The sequence below is a fragment of the Tribolium castaneum genome, unplaced genomic scaffold, assembly GCF_031307605.1.
Source record: "Tribolium castaneum strain GA2 unplaced genomic scaffold, icTriCast1.1 ptg000059l, whole genome shotgun sequence".
Lineage (NCBI taxonomy): Eukaryota > Metazoa > Arthropoda > Insecta > Coleoptera > Tenebrionidae > Tribolium > Tribolium castaneum.
In genome coordinates, this window is record NW_026986656.1 from 1 (window position 1) to 23879 (window position 23879).

The 23879-nt window shown below is 32.4% G+C and overlaps 2 long non-coding RNA genes across 3 annotated transcripts; one reads left to right on the top strand and one right to left on the bottom strand.

Moving 5' to 3' along the window:
* The first annotated feature begins 8368 nt into the window (after positions 1 to 8368).
* Positions 8369 to 14255, top strand: LOC135267599 (uncharacterized). 2 transcript variants are annotated; one of them, XR_010336007.1, is made up of 5 exons: positions 8369 to 9145; positions 9202 to 9937; positions 9993 to 10151; positions 10208 to 10687; positions 10740 to 14036. It is a non-coding gene; the product is annotated as an uncharacterized LOC135267599 (long non-coding RNA). The 2 variants fall into 2 exon arrangements; XR_010336008.1 differs by lacking the exon at positions 8369 to 9145 and adding an exon at positions 14092 to 14255 and having other exon boundaries at positions 9643 to 9937; positions 10740 to 10921.
* Positions 14256 to 22549: 8294 nt separating this feature from the next.
* On the bottom strand, positions 22550 to 23473 carry LOC135267602 (uncharacterized). The gene is made up of 4 exons (XR_010336013.1): positions 23459 to 23473; positions 23333 to 23391; positions 22781 to 23279; positions 22550 to 22728 (listed from the first exon to the last, which is right to left on the bottom strand). It is a non-coding gene; the product is annotated as an uncharacterized LOC135267602 (long non-coding RNA).
* Between the last annotated feature and the right edge of the window lie 406 nt (positions 23474 to 23879).

Genomic DNA, 23879 nt, shown 5'->3' on the forward strand with positions numbered 1-23879 from the left:
ATTGTTTGTAAACTATTGGATATAAATTTTTTGGGGAAAATGATTGTAACGATAAATTAATAATCAAATACAACTGGATATTTATAAAATTTTTGATTCATAAATTTACAAGAAAAAAACGTTAGACAGGAAATAAGATCAGAAAAATAATCAGAATGAATATTATTTTTTATTATACATAAAACAAACTACATACTTAAACTAAAAAAGTCATACACCTAAATAAATTTTTAATTGCAGTTTTTAAGCCAAACCTAACGCTATGAACATCATAAAAAACGCTATGAACATCATAAAACGATCCAACATGTATGAGGTTTAATGTACCCATACCCAAATGTCAATTATACCCCGCTCCTCATCGGTGTCTATCGCGGCGGTCAAGCGCCCCACGGTAAAAATATCAAAATAACCTCCAAGGGATGGGGGCGGTTCCAGTCGCAGATAGATGTTAATAAGGGAAACCCACTCGAAGGTGCCCGCGGGAATTTGGGTGAGGAGGTGGTCCACCTCCTCTTCGGTTAACCCAGCGTGGTTAACAACCAAATCTGGGTTATAGTCCCCATAGTAACCTGCGGGATGTTCTGTAACAAAAGAAAGAGAAATTTAATAAATAGATTACATTAATTTATTAAGACTGATGATGAAGTGTTGTAATTAAATTTCAAACAATTGATTCGGAAAAAATTTAAAATAAAATAATGTAAAAATTATTTCTACTTACTAGACATGATGGTTGTGTTGACTGTTGATATTTCAATAAAAATTATTTCACACACTAAAAGTTGATCCCTTTATACTTTTTGTAATCTTAACTAGAGTGGAGAGGGCAGGTTAATGAAGTAGGAGAAGGAAACGAGATTAAAACTTTAAACGTTTATTTCGGTAAATTCTGAATTACATAATTATAAATAAACCGTACATTATTAAGACTACAGATACATATTTTAGTTTTTAAGTAATGATGCATACATAACGGAAGTTGTGGTTGCAATTTTGGACAAGAGTTTGCTTCCTCCAAATTGATGATCCTAGGGTAAAAGTCCTTTGAATCGAAAAATTGTCTTAAAAAATCCTCTTTAACGCTTCCTTTTACGTAAATAATATCGATAACATCATCGATAATATTTTCTTCTAGTATGTTATAAATATTTTCATAGTCGATATTTCCACTGTTGTAACGTAATAGATGATGATTTAATTCTAAATATTTCACTTGTTTTTTTACATCTGCACTTAGTTGACGAAACGGCACCGGTGATTTAAACAAATAGTGACCAGTTCGATGTCCATCAAATATTGTTAATTCTTTAACGATGAATTCAGGTATATAAAATCCTTGAACATCAATCACTACTACCTTCATGTTGAACACTTAAATCTAGACTGAAAAATTTGTTCACGATGAGCAGAATTTAAGATCTCCTTTAAAATATTTTTCATTTGATTAATTCTAAACTTAAACCTTTCTCTGTCTGCAGCGCATTGTATCCAATAGTTTCCTTTTCTAGCATCTTGATAAGCATATGACCAAACTATTAGATTATGTACTTCCGGAGCACTATCACTTATAGTAACACTTTTTTTCATCCTTATATCAGTTGTCTAATTATTCCTGTTAACGGATAGTACTGCATTATTCTATCATGAATGATAATACAATAAGCTCTTGTATCGGCTGGGAAATTATTATCGCTTTCAAATTCTAAGCTGATATCAATGGTGGAACTTCGAATTGCTTCGTTTTGCTTGGAACAGTCTAATACAAATATCGGTCTTTTTGTATAATCTGTATAGCTTAATATAGGTTCAGCACGATCTTTTCCATTAAATTCCTTATAAAAATCAACGTAAGCTTGATATGCTTCTAAATATTTATTTTTAGCAAATTGTAGTTTCCATGTTTCATATGGATAAACATTTGAATTCAACCATAAACGTACGCTTCTTACATCACAATGATCAAATAGAGTAACATCAGACTTTGGATTATTTTTTCGGTTTGTTTGAAAGCAAACGATAATAAATCTTGGTCTTTCTAATTGAGTAGATGTTTTAACTCTCCAGATGTCGTTATTAGTTTGTCGAACTGATGGAAGTTCATGAATTTCCCATTTTCTGAACGGTAACGATATAACACGATCTTTGTTGATCCCTTCTAATATAGTTAATTTAATTTCATCATTTGGGTAAACATGTTTTGCTTTTAATTCAATATTGTTAATCTTAAGTGTCGCTTTTCTCGTTCCGGTAGAAATGAAACAATTAGCATCGTTACGACTTCGTATTAATCGAAGTTTTTGATGACCGCTAACTATCCGATGATAATCAAATGGTAAATTTAACAGATAAGATAAAGGGATTCTAAATGAAAACGTATTATCAGTTTCATTAAATGTCTTCAGTTGTTGACTTTCTTGATCATTCCATCCAGCGAGAGTTAATGCTCTTACTTCATCTTTGCCATAACATAGAAAAGTTTTGATTGTAGATACTGTTCCGACTTCACGTACACTATCTAACTCAACATTATTCAATTCATAGCTTACATTCTCAAATAAATATGCTGCTGCATTATTAGTCAAGGTTACATTTCCACCGCCAGTTTCCGGTACCGGATCTGGTATGAACTCACCGTCCACTTGTATAAATGATTCAAAGAGAGAAATCCAAATATCTCTCTGATTAATTATAATTTCGATTTCATCATTGTTATCGAAAGATCTTACTTGCGGACTATATGTATGTTCTTCCTCTTTACTTATGCTGTCGTCTATTTCCGGTGAACTGTAAACCTGAAGTTTGCTGGCGGACATTATATCCTAACGATTTAAGAATCTGCACGCTCTGATGTGATAATGTCGACTGATGACAAGATACTGACTGATAATTTGATGGATTGTATGATTTTTTATATTGATTTTGAAACACTAAACCCATGTTTATGCTTCTTTTTTCAGAGCAAGACGAATATTGATTGTTTGACCGTTAAAATCTATAGGACAATGGTCTTGATCAACAATATCAATAGTTAGGTTAGGTATATTGGATCTATTAATGATAGGTAAATAAATAGGATTTAATGGTTCCACAAAAATCTGTTCGGCTGGACTAACACTTAAAGCAGTTTCATAAAGAGTATGAGATTCTTTGTTTTTGTAGAAAGAACCTCTTACAATATTACACTCGATACGTATTGTATTAACCTTAATTATGTTAACAGGTAAATCACTTTCATGTAATTGTCTTGCTTTAAGTTTCCTTTTAGAAAAACCTAACAATTTACCAATACTATCTTCGTGAGCGAAATTAATGTCGTAAATACTAAATATCTCACACTTTAATGTGTTTTCGTTAGCCTTCAATGAAAATGTATTCTGTTTTTGAGCATCAGTTGCAGATCGTCCACTAAGAATAATTTGTATATATTTTTCTATAGCAGCTATTTCATAAGCACCTTTCGGAAATGTTATCACTTTTTCTTCAGTAGTGTTCGGAGCAAAATAATAAAATTTATTTGTACCCTCTTCTATATTTGGTATATTATTGTTAGTATAAAAACCGATTAAAGCTATAGAATAATTCGAATTTTCTTCAAGGTCAATGGGTGGCTCATAGTGTTCAGACAGCGTACTTTCAACACCTGTTAGGGAGAATGTCTTATACATGACTGAATAAAATACATGATTATCTCATCTTTTATTATGTAAAAACATCAAACATAAATGTCCGCAATTATATGATAAAAATTGATAACGATCATGATTAAAGTAAATATTACAATTTCCTAAGTATCGTACTAATTCTAGAGGTGGCTTTAGATTTCCATAACTATCAAAATAATCAACCTGTTTATTTGTTTTTCTATAACAAACCCAATGAGTTCCGGATCCTTTTTTAGAGTCCAAATTAATGATAGCACATTCTGTCTTATCAGGTTTCATATGAATTAATTCATCTCTCATAAAAACGCCTTTAAATTTGGGTAGTTTTAATAATTTAGCATATCTTCTTAAATCATTATCAGTTAGTGCCCTATTAGGCAGTTTTATTGGTAGTTTTTTGGAAATTTACGTAAATACAATCCATAACCTCGTGGTTGCTTTCGAAGATATAAACCACTTCCCGCCTTCCCGATAGCGATATCTTCCAGTACTTTATTATGACGTTTATTCTCATCTAATTTCTGTTTCGCTGCTTTAGCATCATTTACAGCTTTAGTTATAGCAGCAGCACCTCCGCCCATAGCCCCTAAGGCACTAAGTCCTCCAAAAATTAATGGTAACAATGGTAAAAATCCTCCTGTTTTTATAGGTATAATACGAGGAATTTTTATACGCTTACGACCTCCAGATTTTCTAACTGCTATACGAGCAGCTGATAATGCAGATTTTATATTATCATATCCCTTATTTTCTAAATTTGATAAAAGAGCTTTATGAAAAGGTTGTTGTTTTTTCTGTGTCCTCTTTCTAGATTTCTTTGTCTTCCTTTTCGATTTTTTCCTTTGGATTCCCATACCTAATTTCCTTTTGACTTTCATTGCGTTAGTTACAAACCAGGCACTTGCTTTTTCACCAAATGAAGCGTCTTTAGACTTAACACGTGACCATGCACTATCTTCTAAAATTCGATCCGCTTGATGTCTATCTTTTAAATCGTTGGAATTAGCGTAAGCTATATCGTGCGTTTTACAAAAGCTGTCAAGCTTGTTTATTCCAGGATCACCTCGTTCTAACCGTTTCTTAAGTTTTGTACCAGGTCCGCAATATTGATATCCTGGTAAATGTAATTCAAAAGGTAATTTATTGATTGCAGTATTTAATAGTCCTTCCCCTTTGAAAGACAACATTTAACTGAACTTTTTTCCCTATATAAACCTTCTTATAAATGTTTTTAATTTAGTATGAAAATGAAAGTGTTAAAGCAAAAATTACAATTACCTATCATAAATCATGATTATAATAATGTTGATAATAAACATAAAATGTCTCATCGACATGGTACACTTTTACCCGAATCAATACGTTGTATAATTTGTGGACCTTCTGGTGGAGGAAAAACTAACATATTATTGTCTTTATTGTTTGATCCCAACGGATTGAAATTTGAAAACATATATATTTATTGTAAATCATTATATCAACCGAAGTATAAACTGCTTAGTGATGTGCTACAAAAAATTAAAGGAATGGAATATAACCAGTATGAACATAATGAAGACGTGCTAGATCCAAAAGATGCAAAAAATAACTCTATTTTTATATTTGATGATGTCATAATGTGTAATCAAGCTAAGATAAGGGATTACTTTTGCATGGGCCGGCATAAAAATATTGATAGTTTCTATCTCTGTCAAACATATACAAAAATACCGAAACATTTAATTCGAGATAATGCAAATTTATTGGTAATATTAAAACAAGATCTGTTAAATTTAAAACATGTATATGAAGATCATGTTGGTGCTGATATGAAATTCGAACAATTCTGTGAAATATGTCAGGAATGTTGGAAAAACCAATATGGTTTTTTGGTTATATGTAAAGATAATGAATTAAATAAGGGTCGATATAGAAAAGGGTTTGATCATTTTATTCAAGTGTAGAGTGATATCTATTTGAGAACGTTTCCAGACCGGTTAATATCAGTTTCACAGCGGTTAGTATCGGTGCGATATCGGTTAATACCGGTTCCAAAGCGGTTAGTATCGGTTAGATACCGGTTAGAGACCGGTTAATATCGGTCTCAGACCGGTTAGTATCGGTGTGATATTGGTTAATACCGGTTCCAGAGCGGTTATTATCGGATAGAGACCGGTTAATATCGGTTTCAGACCGGTTAATGTCTGTTAAAAAGCAGTTCCTGATCGGTTTGAGATCGGTTAATATCAGTTTGAGACCCGTTATAATAGCAGTCGAATAAGAAGTTATATAAACAATAATTCTGATTTGTTCGGTTAGTTTATAACATTAAGCGGTAATGATGGGTACCAAACCAGATCAAAACCTTAAAAGACATATATTAAAAGCAGCTGATTCAATTCGAAAGAAGTATAAAGCCATAAAGTTAAACAGCAGTGAAGCGGATGAGTCAATTAAAAAGCTTTTTCAGCCTGTTATAAATCCTTTAGAAGAAATTTCAATAAAATTGGAGAAGCAATCTCCACCACCACAGCAACAACAACAAAAACAACACAAAAGACCAAAACATCATATTCAAAAGCAAAGGAAACAATTTCTTAAACTACCAAAAAAAGAAAAGATTAAACAAGAACTTGAACTACCAGTTGAAGAAACATATGAACCTAGTACATCACTGCGACAACCAGAAGAAATATATGAGTCATTACCAGAAATAAAAGAAGAAGATGAAGAAACCAAATCTGACACTATGGATGATTTAATTAATAGCAGACATATTTTAGATGAATTTTTAGAACAATATCCTCCAGTTGCGAGAAATGCAATAGAAGCAGTTTTAGAGAAAACCAGTGATCAGACATTTGGTCCTAGATATAATTCAAAAGAGAATAAACTATTTATGGGTAAACATGAATTAATAATCAGTCAAAATGGTGATTTAATTTTAGATAATGAATCATTTCCTGGTACTCCTGGTTTATACAGACTAATATTTTTTAAAAACCCTGAAGATAAATACACTCAAATTACAAAAGAGGATCGGTCAGCATACAAAAAAATACTTGAAATTTCTAATACACATAGAAAAAATAATGATCCCACAAAACAACTAAAAGGTCATAGAGGTGTAAAATATACTCAAATTGTGCAACCAATGTTTACTTCATTTCCTAAATCTCCGTTTATTGGTGAAGGATTATTCACTAATAAACGTGTAGAATATGTTTACTGGGATGACATAAATGAATTAGTGTCACGTCTAGCATTATTACATGCAGCGACAAAAGCGGGTAACAATTCCCATCTGAATGAAATTTTATCAATAGAAGAAGAATTAAAGGAATGTGGTGTAATATATTAGGCTTAAGTTTTTTTCTGGTTAATCCTCAGTGTTGAAATGCCCATTGATCTATTCGGACGTAAAGTGTTATCAGCATCAAGTGCATTTTTTAAATCTACACCATCACCTTTTGTTTTCACTGCTGATGGTGACCTTGATTTAAAACATCATAGAATCTGTAACATTAATGATCCAACAGAAGACAAAGATTGTGCGAATAAGGTATATATTGATTTAGTAAGTAAACAAATATACCAAAAGATGGAAGGAGTAATAGCTGCTTTAACGGATTTAAATAATAATGTTCATAAAGCAGATGCTATATGGATGGATAAATTTAATCAGTTAAACTTAACCATGAATGTTAAGTACAAAATACTTGATGAAAAAATTGATAATATAATTGCTACAATTCCTCACACGATTGAATCAGAATTGCATAACAAACATTTAAGTATAAATTATGAAATCGATAACAAGTGGAAAAAATTTATGAATAATTCAAATGAGATAACCAGACGAATAAAAAAACTTGAAGAACGCTTTGAAGGAATCGATAGTATTAAGATAAAACCAGAAACCATTTCCAAACGTTCTAAAGCAGGTGATACAGATCAACTTGAAAATGTACCTATATCAAAGAAAAGGAAAGTAACAGATTCATATGAAAATAGTGAAAGATAGAACCCATGCCTCATAATAAAAACAAGTGTCCTCCAGGTCAAATGTCAGATCGTCATGGAAATTGTAGAGAAGTGTACCGTAAATAAGCAATGGTTCGACTAAAGCAAGTTAGTGATGTAAAGCAAAAATTGGTAAACGAGATATTTAAACCTGCACGCAGGAATTTTAAACGAAGACGTACTATAATTAAAGGATTGGATGATTTATGGCAAGTAGATTTAGCAGAAATGCAAAATTTATCTTATCATAATAATGGATTTAAATATATTTTAGTCGTAATCGACTGTTTTTCTAAATTTTTATGGACCAGACCACTGAAATCGAAATCAGCTAATGAGGTTAGCAGAGCTATGGAATCAATACTGAAGAATGAAAAAGAACGAATACCAAAGAATTTACAGTCAGATCAAGGAAAGGAATTTTATAATACCACTTTTCAGGATTTGATGAGACGTTATAATATTAATCACTATAGTACGTACAGCGTTAAAAAAGCAGCAATTGCTGAACGAGTTATACGTACTTTAAAATCCAAAATTTATCGATATTTTACGTTATTTGCGACACATAAATGGATAAATAAATTGCAAGAGATAACCAAAAATTATAATACTACAATACATCGAACAACAGGAAGGAAACCCACAGAGATAAACGCTTCGAATCAAGGAGACATAACAGCATATGATCATCTAAAGATTGTTGATAAAAACAGAAAAAAATTTAAAGTCGGAGATTTCGTAAGAATTAGCAAAGAAAAGATGTTATTTGAAAAAGGATATACACCCAATTGGTCAACGGAAATTTTTAAAATCAGTAAGATTAATCTAACCAATCCTGTAACATTTCTGCTAGAAGATAAAGAAGGTCAACCAATCAAAGGAGCTTTTTATATTTGGGAATTATCAAAAACTCAATATCCTGACGTCTATTTAGTTGAGAAAGTGATTCGACGTAAAGGAACTAAATTATTTGTGAAATGGTTAGGTTTACCAGATAATCAGAATAGTTGGATTGAAATGAAAGATATTACCTAATAAATAAGAAATATATATACGATATAATTATTTAACGTCTAATTTAGTTCCATTTAAGATGGCAACGAGTGTAGAACCTGTTATAAAAAAAGTGCTGCATTTTGAAAAAACCATAAGCGATATTCGATTACTAATGAAACTGGAACTACTGAAATTAGGACCGTGCCAGTTGATGGATATATTTCATAAATTACCGGAAACATATCAACAAGATCATGATATAAAGCTGAATCTACCATGTTTACAACATTATTATAACAGTTTTGACGAAGATCAGTTTGATGGTCCTCCTTCATCAATAAATAATTGTGTTTCGTGTATTTTAGATGATACAGGAAGCCAACAACAACAACAACAACAACAACAACAACAACAACAACAACAACAACAACCCACTGCGTTTCAAGTGTAATGCCTCTTTTGAACTCATCACTCATCTTGTTTGTTACTCTTATACAAAATGTGTTGTACGTGCAAAAACCGTTAGATGTTGTAGATATGTACATCGTCTTCACTAGTGAAAGTCCTAACAACACAAGATGGTCTCCTCTCTGGAAAAGTTTATTTTTCAACGATGTTGATTACCAATGGAAGAAGATGAATCTGGGTTATTTGAGCAATACTGCAATAGAAATATTTAAATATGAAAATGTTTCTATAGCAAACTCTGTAATATATTTTAAATTAAGACTAGTTTTTACCAATAGTAATTATATTGATACTGACTGGAAGAGACTTATACTTAATGATCATGATGTAGTTTCAATAAAAAATTGTTTTAATCATGTTCCTACCTTTTTAGCAATGTTTGGAATTGTTTGTACATGTTGGATCGTTTTTATGATGTTCATAGCGTTAGGTTTGGCTTAAAAACTGCAATTAAAAATTTATTTAGGTGTATGACTTTGTTAGTTTAAGTATGTAGTTTGTTTTATGTCTAATAAAAAATAATATTCATTCTGATTATTTTTGTTATCATATTTCCTGTCTAACGTTTTTTTCCTTAAAAACGTTAAATTTTTATCAGTTATATTTTGAATTTTTTGAATTTTTACGTAAGGAACCACAATATCCGGTTGCAAAGTTTATGGAATATAAAATCATATCGCATCAATGATTAATTCATTTCTACTTCGACTGTCCGTGTATGAAAGTAATCATGTTCAAGTGCTCTCAATGCGATAACAAGTTTACTCGCAAAGATGCTTTAACACGTCATGTAAAAAAACATAGTAAGTAAATACATTTTACGTTATAGAAATTGTTTTAATTAAGAGCATTTTTAAGGTGATAAATTATCTAAACTCACTTGCACCGGATGTAAAACGTCATTTACGAGATTTGATAACTATAGGCGTCATATTACAAATTCATCATTGTGTTCAATGGATTCGGATGATATGACTCCTAAAAAAGCCCGCCTGACAACTAGAACACCTTTACAAGGTATTTTTGTAAATATTCTTTATATTATTATTATTATAACTTGTTTTTGTTTTTAGAAGTTACTACTAACGCTCCATCATGTTCATTTCATCAATTTTGTGAAATATGCAATAGTCACTACAGAGGATCCAGATTAAACCATTTACGTTCTTTAAAACATAAAAGTGTCATCTCCGCCAAAATTAATGATGATGATGATTTCGTTGAAGAATATCAAGTTGCCTTCAAATCAAGAATTACCTCATACCGATTGAAAAATTCACAACTAGATGACTTGGAAGTGTGCAATTTTTTTGAAAGAAATCAAGATAAACTTATCACTTTAATAACTAGAAAACTGAGAGAATTTAACCAACTTAAAATTAATTTCGAACTTTTTGCTAAATATATTTTACCTTCTAAAGACATTATCGAAATCAAATCATTCAACACTAAAAATATCATCATTTCAATATCGACAAATATTAAGGTAGAACTGGAAGAAATATGTGGCGTCATAAAAAACAAAATGAGTGAATTCTTGGAAAAAGATAGTGGTAAGTAATATCAATTTTATTTATAAACATATTATTGTATTAAATTTTTTAGGTTGGATTTTAATGGAAATTTTGTTTTTGGAACTTAATATCAACAAATTCAATCCACTACGTGCATCAACATATATACCATTACCGAAGGACATAGCGAAGCGGAGAGCGGTTATCAATATTCATAATGATGATAATGAATGTTTCAAATGGTCTGTTTTGGCACACCTTCATTCAACTGAAGTAAATGTTAATCGACATCGAGTTGATGCTTATCGTGAGTTTGAAGAGGAATTAGATTTTACAGATATTTCATTTCCGGTTAAATTAACTGATATTTTTAAATTTGAAGCACTTAATAATATTAGTGTAAATGTCTATGGAACAGAGCAGCGTTTTGATCATGAAAAAGGTAAATGGGTATCAGATATTATAGGTCCCTTTTATTTAACTTCTAAGAAACGAGACATTCATGTAAATTTATTACTTATCGTAGACGATGAAAGAATGATCAAACATTACTGTCTGATAAGCAACATTTCTCGATTAATAAGTTCACAACTTTCCAAACATAATCATGCTAAATTTATATGTAACGGTTGTCTATTATTTTTTTCGAGTGAACAAAAATTAGTTAAACATCGTAAGTATGCTTGTAATGAAGTTGTCACTACATTACCAACTTCTGATCTGATTATAAATAAATTTGGTAAAGAAGTGCCTGGTAATGAATTAACATTTCAAAATTTTGATAAATCTCTTAAAGTTCCTTTTGTATTTTATTTCGATTTTGAATCTATTTTAAAACCTTTACGCAATGATAATTCAGCCGATAATATCCGTACAATTGTTACACATTTACATGAACCATATAGTTTCGGATATTACATAAAATGTGCATATAATGATAATTTATCAATTTATCGGACTTATCGAGGAAAAGATGCTCCTAAAATTTTTGTGAAATGGTTGCAAGATGATGTAAATAGACTTTATCACGATCACCTCAAACATATCGTACCACTTGAAATGACTCCGTTAGATGAATTGGTTTTTCAAATATCTACCCATTGTCATTTATGTAAAGAACCTTTCAAAACAGATTACGGAAGTCTAAATTGTGATAGAGTTCGTAATCATTGTCACTTAACAGGTGAATTTTTAGGACCTGCACATTCTATTTGTAATTTAAATTATAAGATTCCAAAATATATCCCTGTTTTTTGTCATAATTTAACTAATTATGATAGTCATTTATTTATTAAAGCTTTAGCAACAGAAAAGACCATCATTAATTGCATTGCTCAAACTAAAGAAAAGTATATTACATTTTCAAAAAAAATTTTAGTTGATAAGGTCATGAACACGACTACAAATACAGTTGACAATATTTTTATAACGCTTAGATTCGTAGATTCGTTCCGTTTCCTTTCTTTTTCATTAGATAAATTATCTCAGACTTTAACTTCTAATGAATGTCTAACCATTCGGAAACACTTTCCGGACGATAACCAATTTAATTTGATAAGACAAAAAGGTGTTTTTCCATATTCATATTTGGATTGTTTTAATAAGTTAGATGATACCAGTTTACCATTGATTCAACAATTTTATGATAATCTTAATAAAACTGATATCAGTGAACATGATTATGAGCGAGCACAGGAAGTCTGGAATCTATTTGATTGCAAAACGTTAGGTGATTATTCCGACATTTATTTAAAGTCTGATGTTTTGTTACTAACAGACATTTTTGAAAATTTCAGAAAGGTTTGTCTCAAAATTTATGAACTAGATCCAGCTCATTACTTAACAGCACCTTCATTAGGCTGGGATGCTATGTTAAAAATGACTGGAATTAAATTCGAATTGTTAACTGATATAGACATGGTACATTTCTTTCGAAAATCTATTAGAGGAGGACTTTGTCAATGTTCAAAACGTAAAGCAGTAGCAAATAATAAGTTTTTATCAAATCATGATCCTTCTAAACCAACTTCTTTTATAATGTACCTTGATGCAACCAACTTGTATGGAGCAGCAATGTCTGAATATTTACCTTATAGCGGTTTTCGATGGGAAGATCCTAATGAATTCAATGATAACCTAATTCTCAATTTGACAGATAACGCTGATGTAGGTTATATATTCGAAGTTGATTTAGAATATCCTTCTGAATTACATAATCTTCACAACGATTTACCATTTTGTCCTGAAAAATTTATTCCTCCCTCTAGTAAAACTGAGAAACTTTGCGCAACCTTGAACAATAAAGTACACTATGTTTTACATTATCGAAATTTAAGACAAGCTATACAAGGTGGTTTAAAATTAATTAATATTCACCGTGTTTTAAGTTTTAATCAATCACCATGGTTGAAAACATATATTGATTTAAATACAGAAATGCGTAACAAATCAAAAAACGCGTTAGAAAAAGATGTATTTAAATTAATGAATAATTCAGTTTTTGGTAAAACCATGGAATCAATTGATAAAAGAGTAAACGTGAAATTGGTAACATCATGGAATAATATAGGTAGAAAACCAGGTGCTGAAAGTTTAATTGCACGACCAAATTTTAAAAATTCATCTATCTTTACACCAAATTTTGTAGCTATTCAATTAGAGAACGAAAAAGTTTTCTACAATAAACCTCTGTATGTAGGTTTTACTATTCTAGATATCAGTAAAACTATTATGTATGATTTTTATTATAATTTCATAAAACTTAAATACGGTAACAATGCAACGCTTTTGTATACCGATACTGATAGTTTAGTAATTGAAATTTTTTGTGAAAATATTTATGATGATATTAAATCTAATATAGAGCGTTTTGATACTTCAAATTATAAAGCAGAAAATATTCATGGAATACCTGTATCGTCTTCTGTCATCGGGAAGATGAAAGATGAATATAAAGGACGTGTAATATCAGAATTTTTAGGAACAGGTGCTAAAGCATATTGTGTGGATGTTGAAGGTGAATTATCTAAAAAAGCTAAGGGTATTAAACACAATGTAATTACAAGTGAATTACATAAAATTGACTACCAAAACGCAGTTACTGTTCCAAACACTGAAATTATTAAAGAAATGAATATCTTTCGTTCGAAGCTTCATAACATTTACACAGAATTAAAGAAAAAAATTGCTTTATCTTTCAAAGATGATAAACGTTACATCTTAAACAATTCTGAAGGTAGAACATTATCTTGGGGTCATAAAAATATTCTTCCTCAAACTCAGGAATAATATTTAATTTGTATTGTAGTTATTGTATTATAATGTTTATGTATTATAATATGTATGTATGTATGTACTTATATTTAGATGTAATAAACAATTAAAGTAATTTATTGTTTTTATTATTATCCATTAACCAAATAGCTTATGTGAATTTGTTTCAGGTTTCCAAAATAGACAGCACTATCCACTCTACCTACCTGAGGTTCGACTCCCCATGGAAGGAACAACAACAACAACAACTTTTTTTGCATTATATTTTAAACAAATAACAAAATAAACTTGGTGCGCAACAGACAAGTTAGGCAAACAACATTACAAAAATAAAAAACTACATATACTAGGTTTTTTTTCCTTATCGATAAAATAATGACTTTCCTTTATTAGTTATTAGTGACAAGCGCGATGATTTTCTGATATTTTGCTTAACTCAATACAGCATGTATTGTATATATACTTCATGTATTCACAATTGCACATTTCAAAAATCATATATTCAAAATTTCACAACCCCAAAAACCAAAAATTTCACAACCCCAAAAAGCTACTACTACTACTACTACTACTTGTTTTCTTGGTTGCATATTCGCAAACGGGCGGGGGGTGTGTTTAAAAAAAAAAAATGGAGGCCAGCGCCATCTTTGATTGACGGCTGCGCTGACGGCAGCGCCATCTAGCGAAAAGTTTGCAGACCGTGGCGCCATCTAACGTGAGAATTTAGGCGGAATTTGTGACGACATCGGCGCTACCAACATTACACCCAATATTAATTTTTAAATAAATTAAAATTTTGGCGCCATTTTTTTTAACAAACAAACATGGCCGACTAATTTCAAATATTAATTTTGAAATAATTTAAATTTGGCGCCAATTTACCATTAAACAAAAATGACCGCCGCCGACTTTCAAACTTCCAAGATGGCGACGATTATTATTATTATTATTATTATTATACTACATAAATATATTTGCATCATCACAAATGGCGTCAGTCGGCCGCAGGCCGGCTGACCAGCTGGTCGCAGGCCAGCGAGCTGCGATTACGCGCTTGCGTCTGCGGCTGACTGACACAATTTTCACACATGCGCAGTAGAGGGAGGTGGAGGTGGTTTTTGAACCGGCTATCTCTATCTACTTACTCATCTACGTGTATCGAGTACTAAAGTTTTAGTACAATGCTATTATCGAATGAAGGCTGCTATTCACAAACAATTTAAAAAACTGACAATATGTTGTAACGAACAAAGAAGGAGAAAATTGATTTCGTCAAACTAGTTCAACGTTTATGTAAAAATACCTGTTTTTCAATATTGAAGCGATTGTGTAAGCACAGTCCGCTAGGAACAATAACGTTAAGCTAAATAGTCACCGTTGTCCGTTTGAAGTATTAATTTGGCTTGGATTATGACCGGATGAGAATATTCATGTTTGCAATGTGATAATTTTGCAACATAATCGAAATGATGCAGATTTGTACAGGGAATAAATAATATTCAGATTAATAATTTCTAAACACTAGAGCACATATTACTAATACAAACGTTTATCATGTGTATTTTTAACTGATAAACTAGTCATACTACTTAATAACCACAGTGCAATTTTGGTGGATGCGCCGGGCGAAATAAATTCCAACCAATTGCCATTGTTCAAAAATCGTTTATTCCGTAATACTGCATATTGCGGCAAATAATTATTTTATTAATAAAACAAACTGGGCGTTTACTTATTCATCAACGCATTAAACAATTTAATTTTTTGGAAATACAAATAATTTGTTTATTTAATTCATTAACGTGACTTTGTATTTGGTCCGACATTGTTGAACAAAATTCTTTTAAATTTCACATATCCGGGAAACTTTTTAATGGAAAGTTATTAAAGTTTCATATTGTCCAATATTTGACGTTTGACTTTATAAAGTTATTAACGTTAGACAAAGTTTGAAAACTAAACCTAAAATAATATGATTACAGAATGGTTGCTTTCATCTTTTATTACCAACAGCAACTCCGTTATGAGTCTAAAATGTTGGCGTAATTGTTTTCTCGCACCGATCGCAAATTGTGTTTCCAATATAAGATTGTCAGATAACCTTTAGGCTGGTTTGTTGTTAGTTTTAACACGATCTTTGTTGCCTGTTGCATAAACATGTTACGTTGTTTCAGAACTGTAGAATTTAATTTACTACTCAAAATAACGTAACTATACTCATTTAAGTAAATTAACGAAATGGACAAGTCTGATGAAATGGGGGTCTTTGTGTTGAATTATTACGTAGCTATTAATCGAGCGTGGGCTCCTAGTGACAATTCAAGATCCCAAGGGCTACATGCATAGATTTTCAGGTAGTTTGCACTGAAAGGGGCCAAACAATCCTGTCGTCCAAATTATGTTTTATTTTTTATTTCGCAGCGAATTTCAAAGGGAAAACTTTAACTGGCGTAAAGTAGGTCATACAGACGCTCAATCAGCGAGTCCACAGTGGACAAAGGAAAATGGTAGTGATTACTGAACGTTCTAGTAAAGCCAATTAAAAATCTTTGACATTTGATTTGGGAAAAAATAAATTAAATTGTTTGTAGTTTTCGCATTTTGCGCTAGCATGAACAGGTCAAGGACTCCGTCTTGTTTCATTTATCTCTCGGGATGAAAAATCGCAATATGTGCCAACAGCCGGACGAATGTTTTGAGCAGTTGCCACAAAAATGGGTTCGTTCCGCGGTTGTTGAATAGCTTTGAAACTTGGTGTTGAGTGGTGTTCGCAATCTTCAAAATTACAAGTGGCTTAGTAAAATGCAATGTTAAGCAGCGTCTACTTGAAACGAAAAATGTGATGGAGAGATTAAGCGAGACAAGTCCCCTCAAAGCGAAAAAGTTGAGCAAATTTTGTGTACATAGTAAATTGTTGCTCATGCGTTGGCTCTATTCCAGTTGTAAGTAAGGAATTTCCTTAAACGACCCGTGCCATATCGTTTATTTTGATCATAGCTTCAAGTGTGGTCCATTTTATTAAAAGTCTTTTAACCCTTGCGAGTTCGTCGACAACTCATCTTTTGTATAAATGTCGGATTATTGATTTAGGACTGATGTATTTATTTTTCTGCTTTCAAACCGCCGGCAATTGTTAAGTACGGATTACGTATTTCATCCCATGGGGAATTATTTATTTTCGCAGGGTGCTTTTTTAATCCGTCTTTCAGATGAAACTTTGCCTGGAATTAAGTCTTTGCAAAGAAACAAATTTACCGAGATCGGTAACTTTTTAATACCGTTGGCGACGACTTATGAGATATGGAGTAACCCAAAGAAAATGTATTTGTTTTAAGCGAATGGGGCGAGCATCTGTGTGCAAAACGAAAATCTTTTGAAGTCGTTTTTGAACCCGTAAAGGAGCGAGTCAGTATGTTTTGTTATGTGAATGAATCATTCCAATTATACAAGGTACTCAGTAAATCCTTATACGTACAATGCAAAAAAGAAAGTGCTCCATGGAAACGATTTCATTGTATCCAGACAAAGAGAAGTTCCGGAATTACGCGGGATTTTGCGACATTAGCCTACGAAATGAGATGCAAACTTCCAGTTCGTATTGTCTTTACTTATTCTCTACACTGTAAAAGTCCTTATTTGTTCGAAAAGTTATTACCAAAATGGGGTTTTCCTCCGAACAGCCTTATTAGGACTACTTTCAGTTCGAAGCCGACAACTCAGAAAGCGATAAATGCGAAACCACTATATTTTTACTTTGTTGCAAACTTCAATCTGGCAAATAATTTTCAACTCTGACGTCTTTTTATAACAGTTCCCGATGCAAATGTATTTTTTCCGCCAGGAAATACTTTTTCATGGCGACATCAAGGCTTAAACGCGGTTTCTGATGTGACGCAAGTTCTGTATTGTGGGAACGTGATAGATTATCCACATCAACTTTACTGTAAAAATGCTTTAAATGCCTTAACAAGCGTGACTGATGATTAACCGTAAAGACTTGCGTCAACATCGATCATTGCGAATGTGGATAAGGTTTATATCTGACATTATGTGAAAAATTGAAGGGAACTCAACACACGTTAAAACAGCCACACACACGCATTCATTATTTCGTCAACAATTTTTTTCGTCGCCTAAATAGCCACAATATAATTTCTATATCTAGTTTGAAGCTCGATGTGCCGCCAATGTAGTAGAGTTTTTATTTAAAAAATAACAGACTTGCGTCAATTACAGCCCATTTGTGAGCATTGCAACAATTTTATTTAAATTGTTTTGTGTCTATCATAAGGCCAAATAATAATTTATTTTAGGGTTATATACCTTTGTACCTGATTCTGAGTTTTATTTTAGCACACTAGTGCTACAATTATTGACACTAGGTAGATAAAATCAATTACCTGACAGTTCTCTCATTAAAAATAAATGCCTCATTTTGATGATTTATTTGTAGAAACTTCAATTACTACAACGTTTGCTTGTATTCGCTTAAAGAACTTTTTCGTTGACCGTTTATTAATTTTGATATTAATGAATTATTTTATTGAAAAAAGGATGTATAAACAATCAGTTATTCTCATACAAATAAAAAAAAACAATGACGACTAACATACACTTTAATAATTATTTTTCGTTATTTATAATAATATTATTAATATTAAAATTTTCCAAATTTAAGAATGGAAAGTGTTGAAAAATTTAGAAATGGTCTACCTCAAGGACAAACAAAGGATGAAGGCCTCATCTTTATCGATGCGATGAAAAAATAAAATGGGTTTTGATTTGAAATTAATTTCTAATTTTGTCACAAAAAAAAGACTACGTTTAAAAAAAAAATATTGTAATAAACTCGTGCATTAATGGTCGATTAATAAACTCAACTATTAAAGGCACTCACTCGCTATCTCTCGTTCGTGCTCTAAACAGTTTTGTTAGTTAATTGCCTTCATAACAAACTAGTTAATTAAATAACTATTAACATGCTTAAGGGTGGATTTTTCAATAATTATAATAATAATTACTATGGTTACAATTGTTACAAACATGTATTTTTCAAAATTTATTCTCAGGACAATTGTAAAATCCACCCTAAATTTATTACTAGTTTATTTACATTAATTTTCATACGATATAAGAAATGAATGGGTAATTTTTAGTTTGATTACACGCAGCAAATTAGATTGTTGATGAAAACACTCACTTGGAGCAATGTGCACATGAAAAAACCTTTTAGCTGCGCTTTTAGCCTTTTGAACGAGTATGAATTTAATTTAGTCACACAACTAGTTCTTAAATTACAAGCAACGCTGTTTCCGGTAAAAACTTTAATTGATAGACCTAATTACTTTGAATTTTTAATAAAACTGGTAGCTAGTCTAATTAAAAAGTTTACGATGCAATACTGTTGCCGGGTTTTGTTCGACCGCAGCAGAACATGCCACACAGTGCAAACAGCAAGATCAACGTAAACTTTCCAACGTAATGTTTCAGTTTTGCAGCAGTGGTGGTCGACAGCGTATTTGAAACTTTACGTGCGGTAATATTCTTGCCTCCTCTCTGTCAACTTCGATTATTCAAGTTAAATTAAATATTAACACTGCTCTTAAATCGGGAATAACGCACAAACTGAAATTAATTGCTACTGCCTTCTTTATTGTCTAATTGATCAGTGGGATTCTGGATCAGGTCACACAGACCAGTGGTACATTTGATAAATTCTCCTACGTTAGTCCCTAACAAACCCAAGCCGTTGTGAAATATCACTTTCATCTTTGCGAGCAATGCGGGCAACTGCCGCTCCACCTCAGATTGTGCGTGTTGATAGCTTAAGAAAACGTCGTCGTACTGCCTTTTCAACTTATTCAAGTCCTCCCAGCTGAAATCGATGATTTCTAGCAATATTTTGAAATTCTTCGTGGCTATGTCGTAGTTCCTCTTACAGCGCTCGAATTCGTCCCAGCTGGTCTGCACCTCGCTGTTGTGGATCAGCTCCAGGACTTGTTCCTCGAAACGGTCGTTTTCGATTTCGTGAAAAACTTCGCTACTTCCTCCTCTCAAATTCACCACCACGTCTGCCATTTCTTTCGTGGCTTTGGCCGTGAGCTTGACGCACGTGAAGTAGTGGTACATGCACTCCATGCTCTTTTTCAGCGCCTCATATTCGTCCCAGGTCGCTTTGTGCTTGGAATAGCAGCAGTTCTCTTCGATTTGCCACTTTGTTAGGGTTAAAGCCAAGTTAGTTTTTTCATTAGTGAGGCACTCGGGATCCGGTTCTTCAATCTCTTCGAACGTTTCGACACTAAAGCTCTCGTATTTAATTTCAAATCGGTTCTCAATTTCTTGTACGTTTTGCTGCTTTAATAATAAATTTAGCTCAAAAGGGGTCTTGTCGTGACTAGACATTTCGATCGATTGACGTCGGTTAACTATTTTTTTCCCAATTTGCCATATTCATTTCCGAGTTTAAATCCCGATAAAAATGAAGTGAGTGATGGCGAATTCGCTTGCAATAATACTTGCCGATTTATTCCGACGCGAGAAATTTAATGCCCCATAAAATTGATGTGTGGACATTTAAAAATACACCAACGCGTGCGTGAGAGTGTTACCGTCGCGTTCATTTGGTAATTATGGCTGAGGTCGCTGAGTAATTGTTAGAATCAATCAAGCGGCAGGAGAGAATTGCCAGGAGTCAGAATTCGCTAAATACACCTTTACCATATCACGCAAAACAATTTATTTGAGCGAACTGTTCTATGACTTTATCCAATTAGCGAATTTGTCGCGCGAATCGATAATTTGTTTGCAGTGGGTGAAAGAAATAACCTTTTTTTCCGAAAGTTTCATAGAGTCAAATTGTACAAAGCACTGGAAGTTCAAATTGGGTTTGGAGCGAATGCGCCTTAAAAATTAAATCAAATAAAAACTTCGACGGTGTGAGAAGCTGCAAAATTCCAAATAATCGTCACTCATCTGAGTGGAGTGTGTATCGAGCAGAATAGATAAAATGTTTTCAATTTAGAAGTAGCCTAACTTCTAAGCTCGGGGGCAGGAGATATGAATACTTATGTGCTCTCTGAATATCTTCCGCGAATGTGCATTAAAAAGTTAAATGGGTTTTGATTTCCATATTCGCAGCTGAAATGCAACTTTTTGTTACCTACGCTAAAAGCATGTTTGCAATAAAGGTGCCACATTTACCAGAGTGATCTGTCAAAAATATTATTCTAGATTGTTGCATACATGGGCCTGCACTTAATAAATTAATTTAATTTGAGATAATTTGGGTTTATTTTAAAAATAGAGTGAGTATAATGATGCTGGCGCCCCTTGGATGTGTGTTTATAAATACCGGCGCTGAATTGTTAATATTTGGAATTGAAATTGAAATATTTGTTTAGAATCGAATTTGTTTTGTTGTCTTTTAATTAATAACTTGGACGGGTCGGGCACAGCGCTTGCAATTTCCCGAAACAATAAAATCAGAGCTACATTAACATATTGTAACAAAACTGGTTCGTTATAATTATTGCCCAAATAACGAGCTGGTGAAGGCTTTATTTGCAGAAAATTTGAATAGGAACCCCACATTAGCATTTTTCGGCTATGCATAACGATGAGTCGTTCGAAGAGGCGTAAAAATCCCTTCGACAGTATAAAAACGTGAAAAATGAATCGTCGTTGCGTCTCCATTAATTTCTTTGCATTAAATGTCATCTCCTTGTTCTAAATTCATTTCCTTAATCTTTACGTTTCTTTGTAGAGATTAAACTATCATCTGCGAGATGTAAAATTTAAATGAATTTAACCGACGCCTAACGAATCTCGGAGATTCGAAGTAGATAGAGATAGCCGGTTCAAAAACCACCTCCACCTCCCTCTACTGCGCATGTGTGAAAATTGTGTCAGTCAGCCGCAGACGCAAGCGCGTAATCGCAGCTCGCTGGCCTGCGACCAGCTGGTCAGCCGGCCTGCGGCCGACTGACGCCATTTGTGATGATGCAAATATATTTATGTAGTATAATAATAATAATAATAATAATAATCGTCGCCATCTTGGAAGTTTGAAAGTCGGCGGCGGTCATTTTTGTTTAATGGTAAATTGGCGCCAAATTTAAATTATTTCAAAATTAATATTTGAAATTAGTCGGCCATGTTTGTTTGTTAAAAAAAATGGCGCCAAAATTTTAATTTATTTAAAAATTAATATTGGGTGTAATGTTGGTAGCGCCGATGTCGTCACAAATTCCGCCTAAATTCTCACGTTAGATGGCGCCACGGTCTGCAAACTTTTCGCTAGATGGCGCTGCCGTCAGCGCAGCCGTCAATCAAAGATGGCGCTGGCCTCCATTTTTTTTTTTAAACACACCCCCCGCCCGTTTGCGAATATGCAACCAAGAAAACAAGTAGTAGTAGTAGTAGTAGTAGCTTTTTGGGGTTGTGAAATTTTTGGTTTTTGGGGTTGTGAAATTTTGAATATATGATTTTTGAAATGTGCAATTGTGAATACATGAAGTATATATACAATACATGCTGTATTGAGTTAAGCAAAATATCAGAAAATCATCGCGCTTGTCACTAATAACTAATAAAGGAAAGTCATTATTTTATCGATAAGGAAAAAAAACCTAGTATATGTAGTTTTTTATTTTTGTAATGTTGTTTGCCTAACTTGTCTGTTGCGCACCAAGTTTATTTTGTTATTTGTTTAAAATATAATGCAAAAAAAGTTGTTGTTGTTGTTGTTCCTTCCATGGGGAGTCGAACCTCAGGTAGGTAGAGTGGATAGTGCTGTCTATTTTGGAAACCTGAAAAAAATCATAAATTAGTTTTTTAAATAGAGGTGAACATGACACTTACCAAAAAATTTTACATTAATCTTCGTGAACAATACGTTCGAAATTAAAAATGTGGGCATCATGTTCCTGATTTCCATTAGCTTGCTTACGTCCCATATAAATCAAATAAGATCCGAGTCCTTCCATTAGTGTCGTAATTATGGTATCATTCATAACTGCTGTTAGTCGTTTAGGTAAAAAAACTTTACCGACGTTGTCCAGATATGCTACCATCATAACCCCATGTTGTGTGTTTGCCTTGGTTAAATTGATGATTTTATATTTCTTGTTCACTTCCAAATCGTTGGCACTGACATATGTATCAGTATATTCACAGGCAGCAATTTTATTCAGATTTAATAGTTGATCAGCCATTACAGAATCCTTTGAAATTTAAATGCAAAAATACACAGCGGAGCACATACAACTTCTCACAAAGATAGTTTTAATAAAACTGGTGAAATGTGTAAAAAACGGAACTTTTATAATCAATTTTTGCGGTTAACAGATAACACGCTTTCCTAAAAAATAAAAATGAAATAAAATATGATTTAATACTAATTTTGTGGTTTACCTTATCGTAGGAATTTTGTGACGCACTTTTTGTTTGATAAAAATTTGATAAAAATTTTCCTAAAAAATTAAACACATTTTTAGCAATCAAATGTGGTAAACAAATTTAAAAAATTAAAGAATTTACCAAAAAAAGATTATTTATGTTGGTTTTAGAGAAGAATTCAGTAGTCTGAATCGGAAGAATTTGTGGATGAAGAACTTGTGCCGAAGTCAATATTTTCGATAAACTTACGATGCGTCTTTTTGGCACAACTTTTGTAGGTCTGAAGCTGAAATTAGATGTTTAAATTAGATGTTTAGAAAGAACGTTTTATTAAGTTGTAATATAAACTTACTGTAAACAAACACTGATGAATACACCAACTACACCAACTATCTTCTTCACGAGTATAATCTGTTAAATTTTCAACCAGGACTGCATTGTGTGTAATAATCTTTTTAAAAGATAATTTTTTCAATTGAATTAAGATGGGTTCTCGCGGACAATTAATGTTAAATATAGATAAAGTTTTAGGTCCCGCTTGTATGACACTCTTAGTAAACTC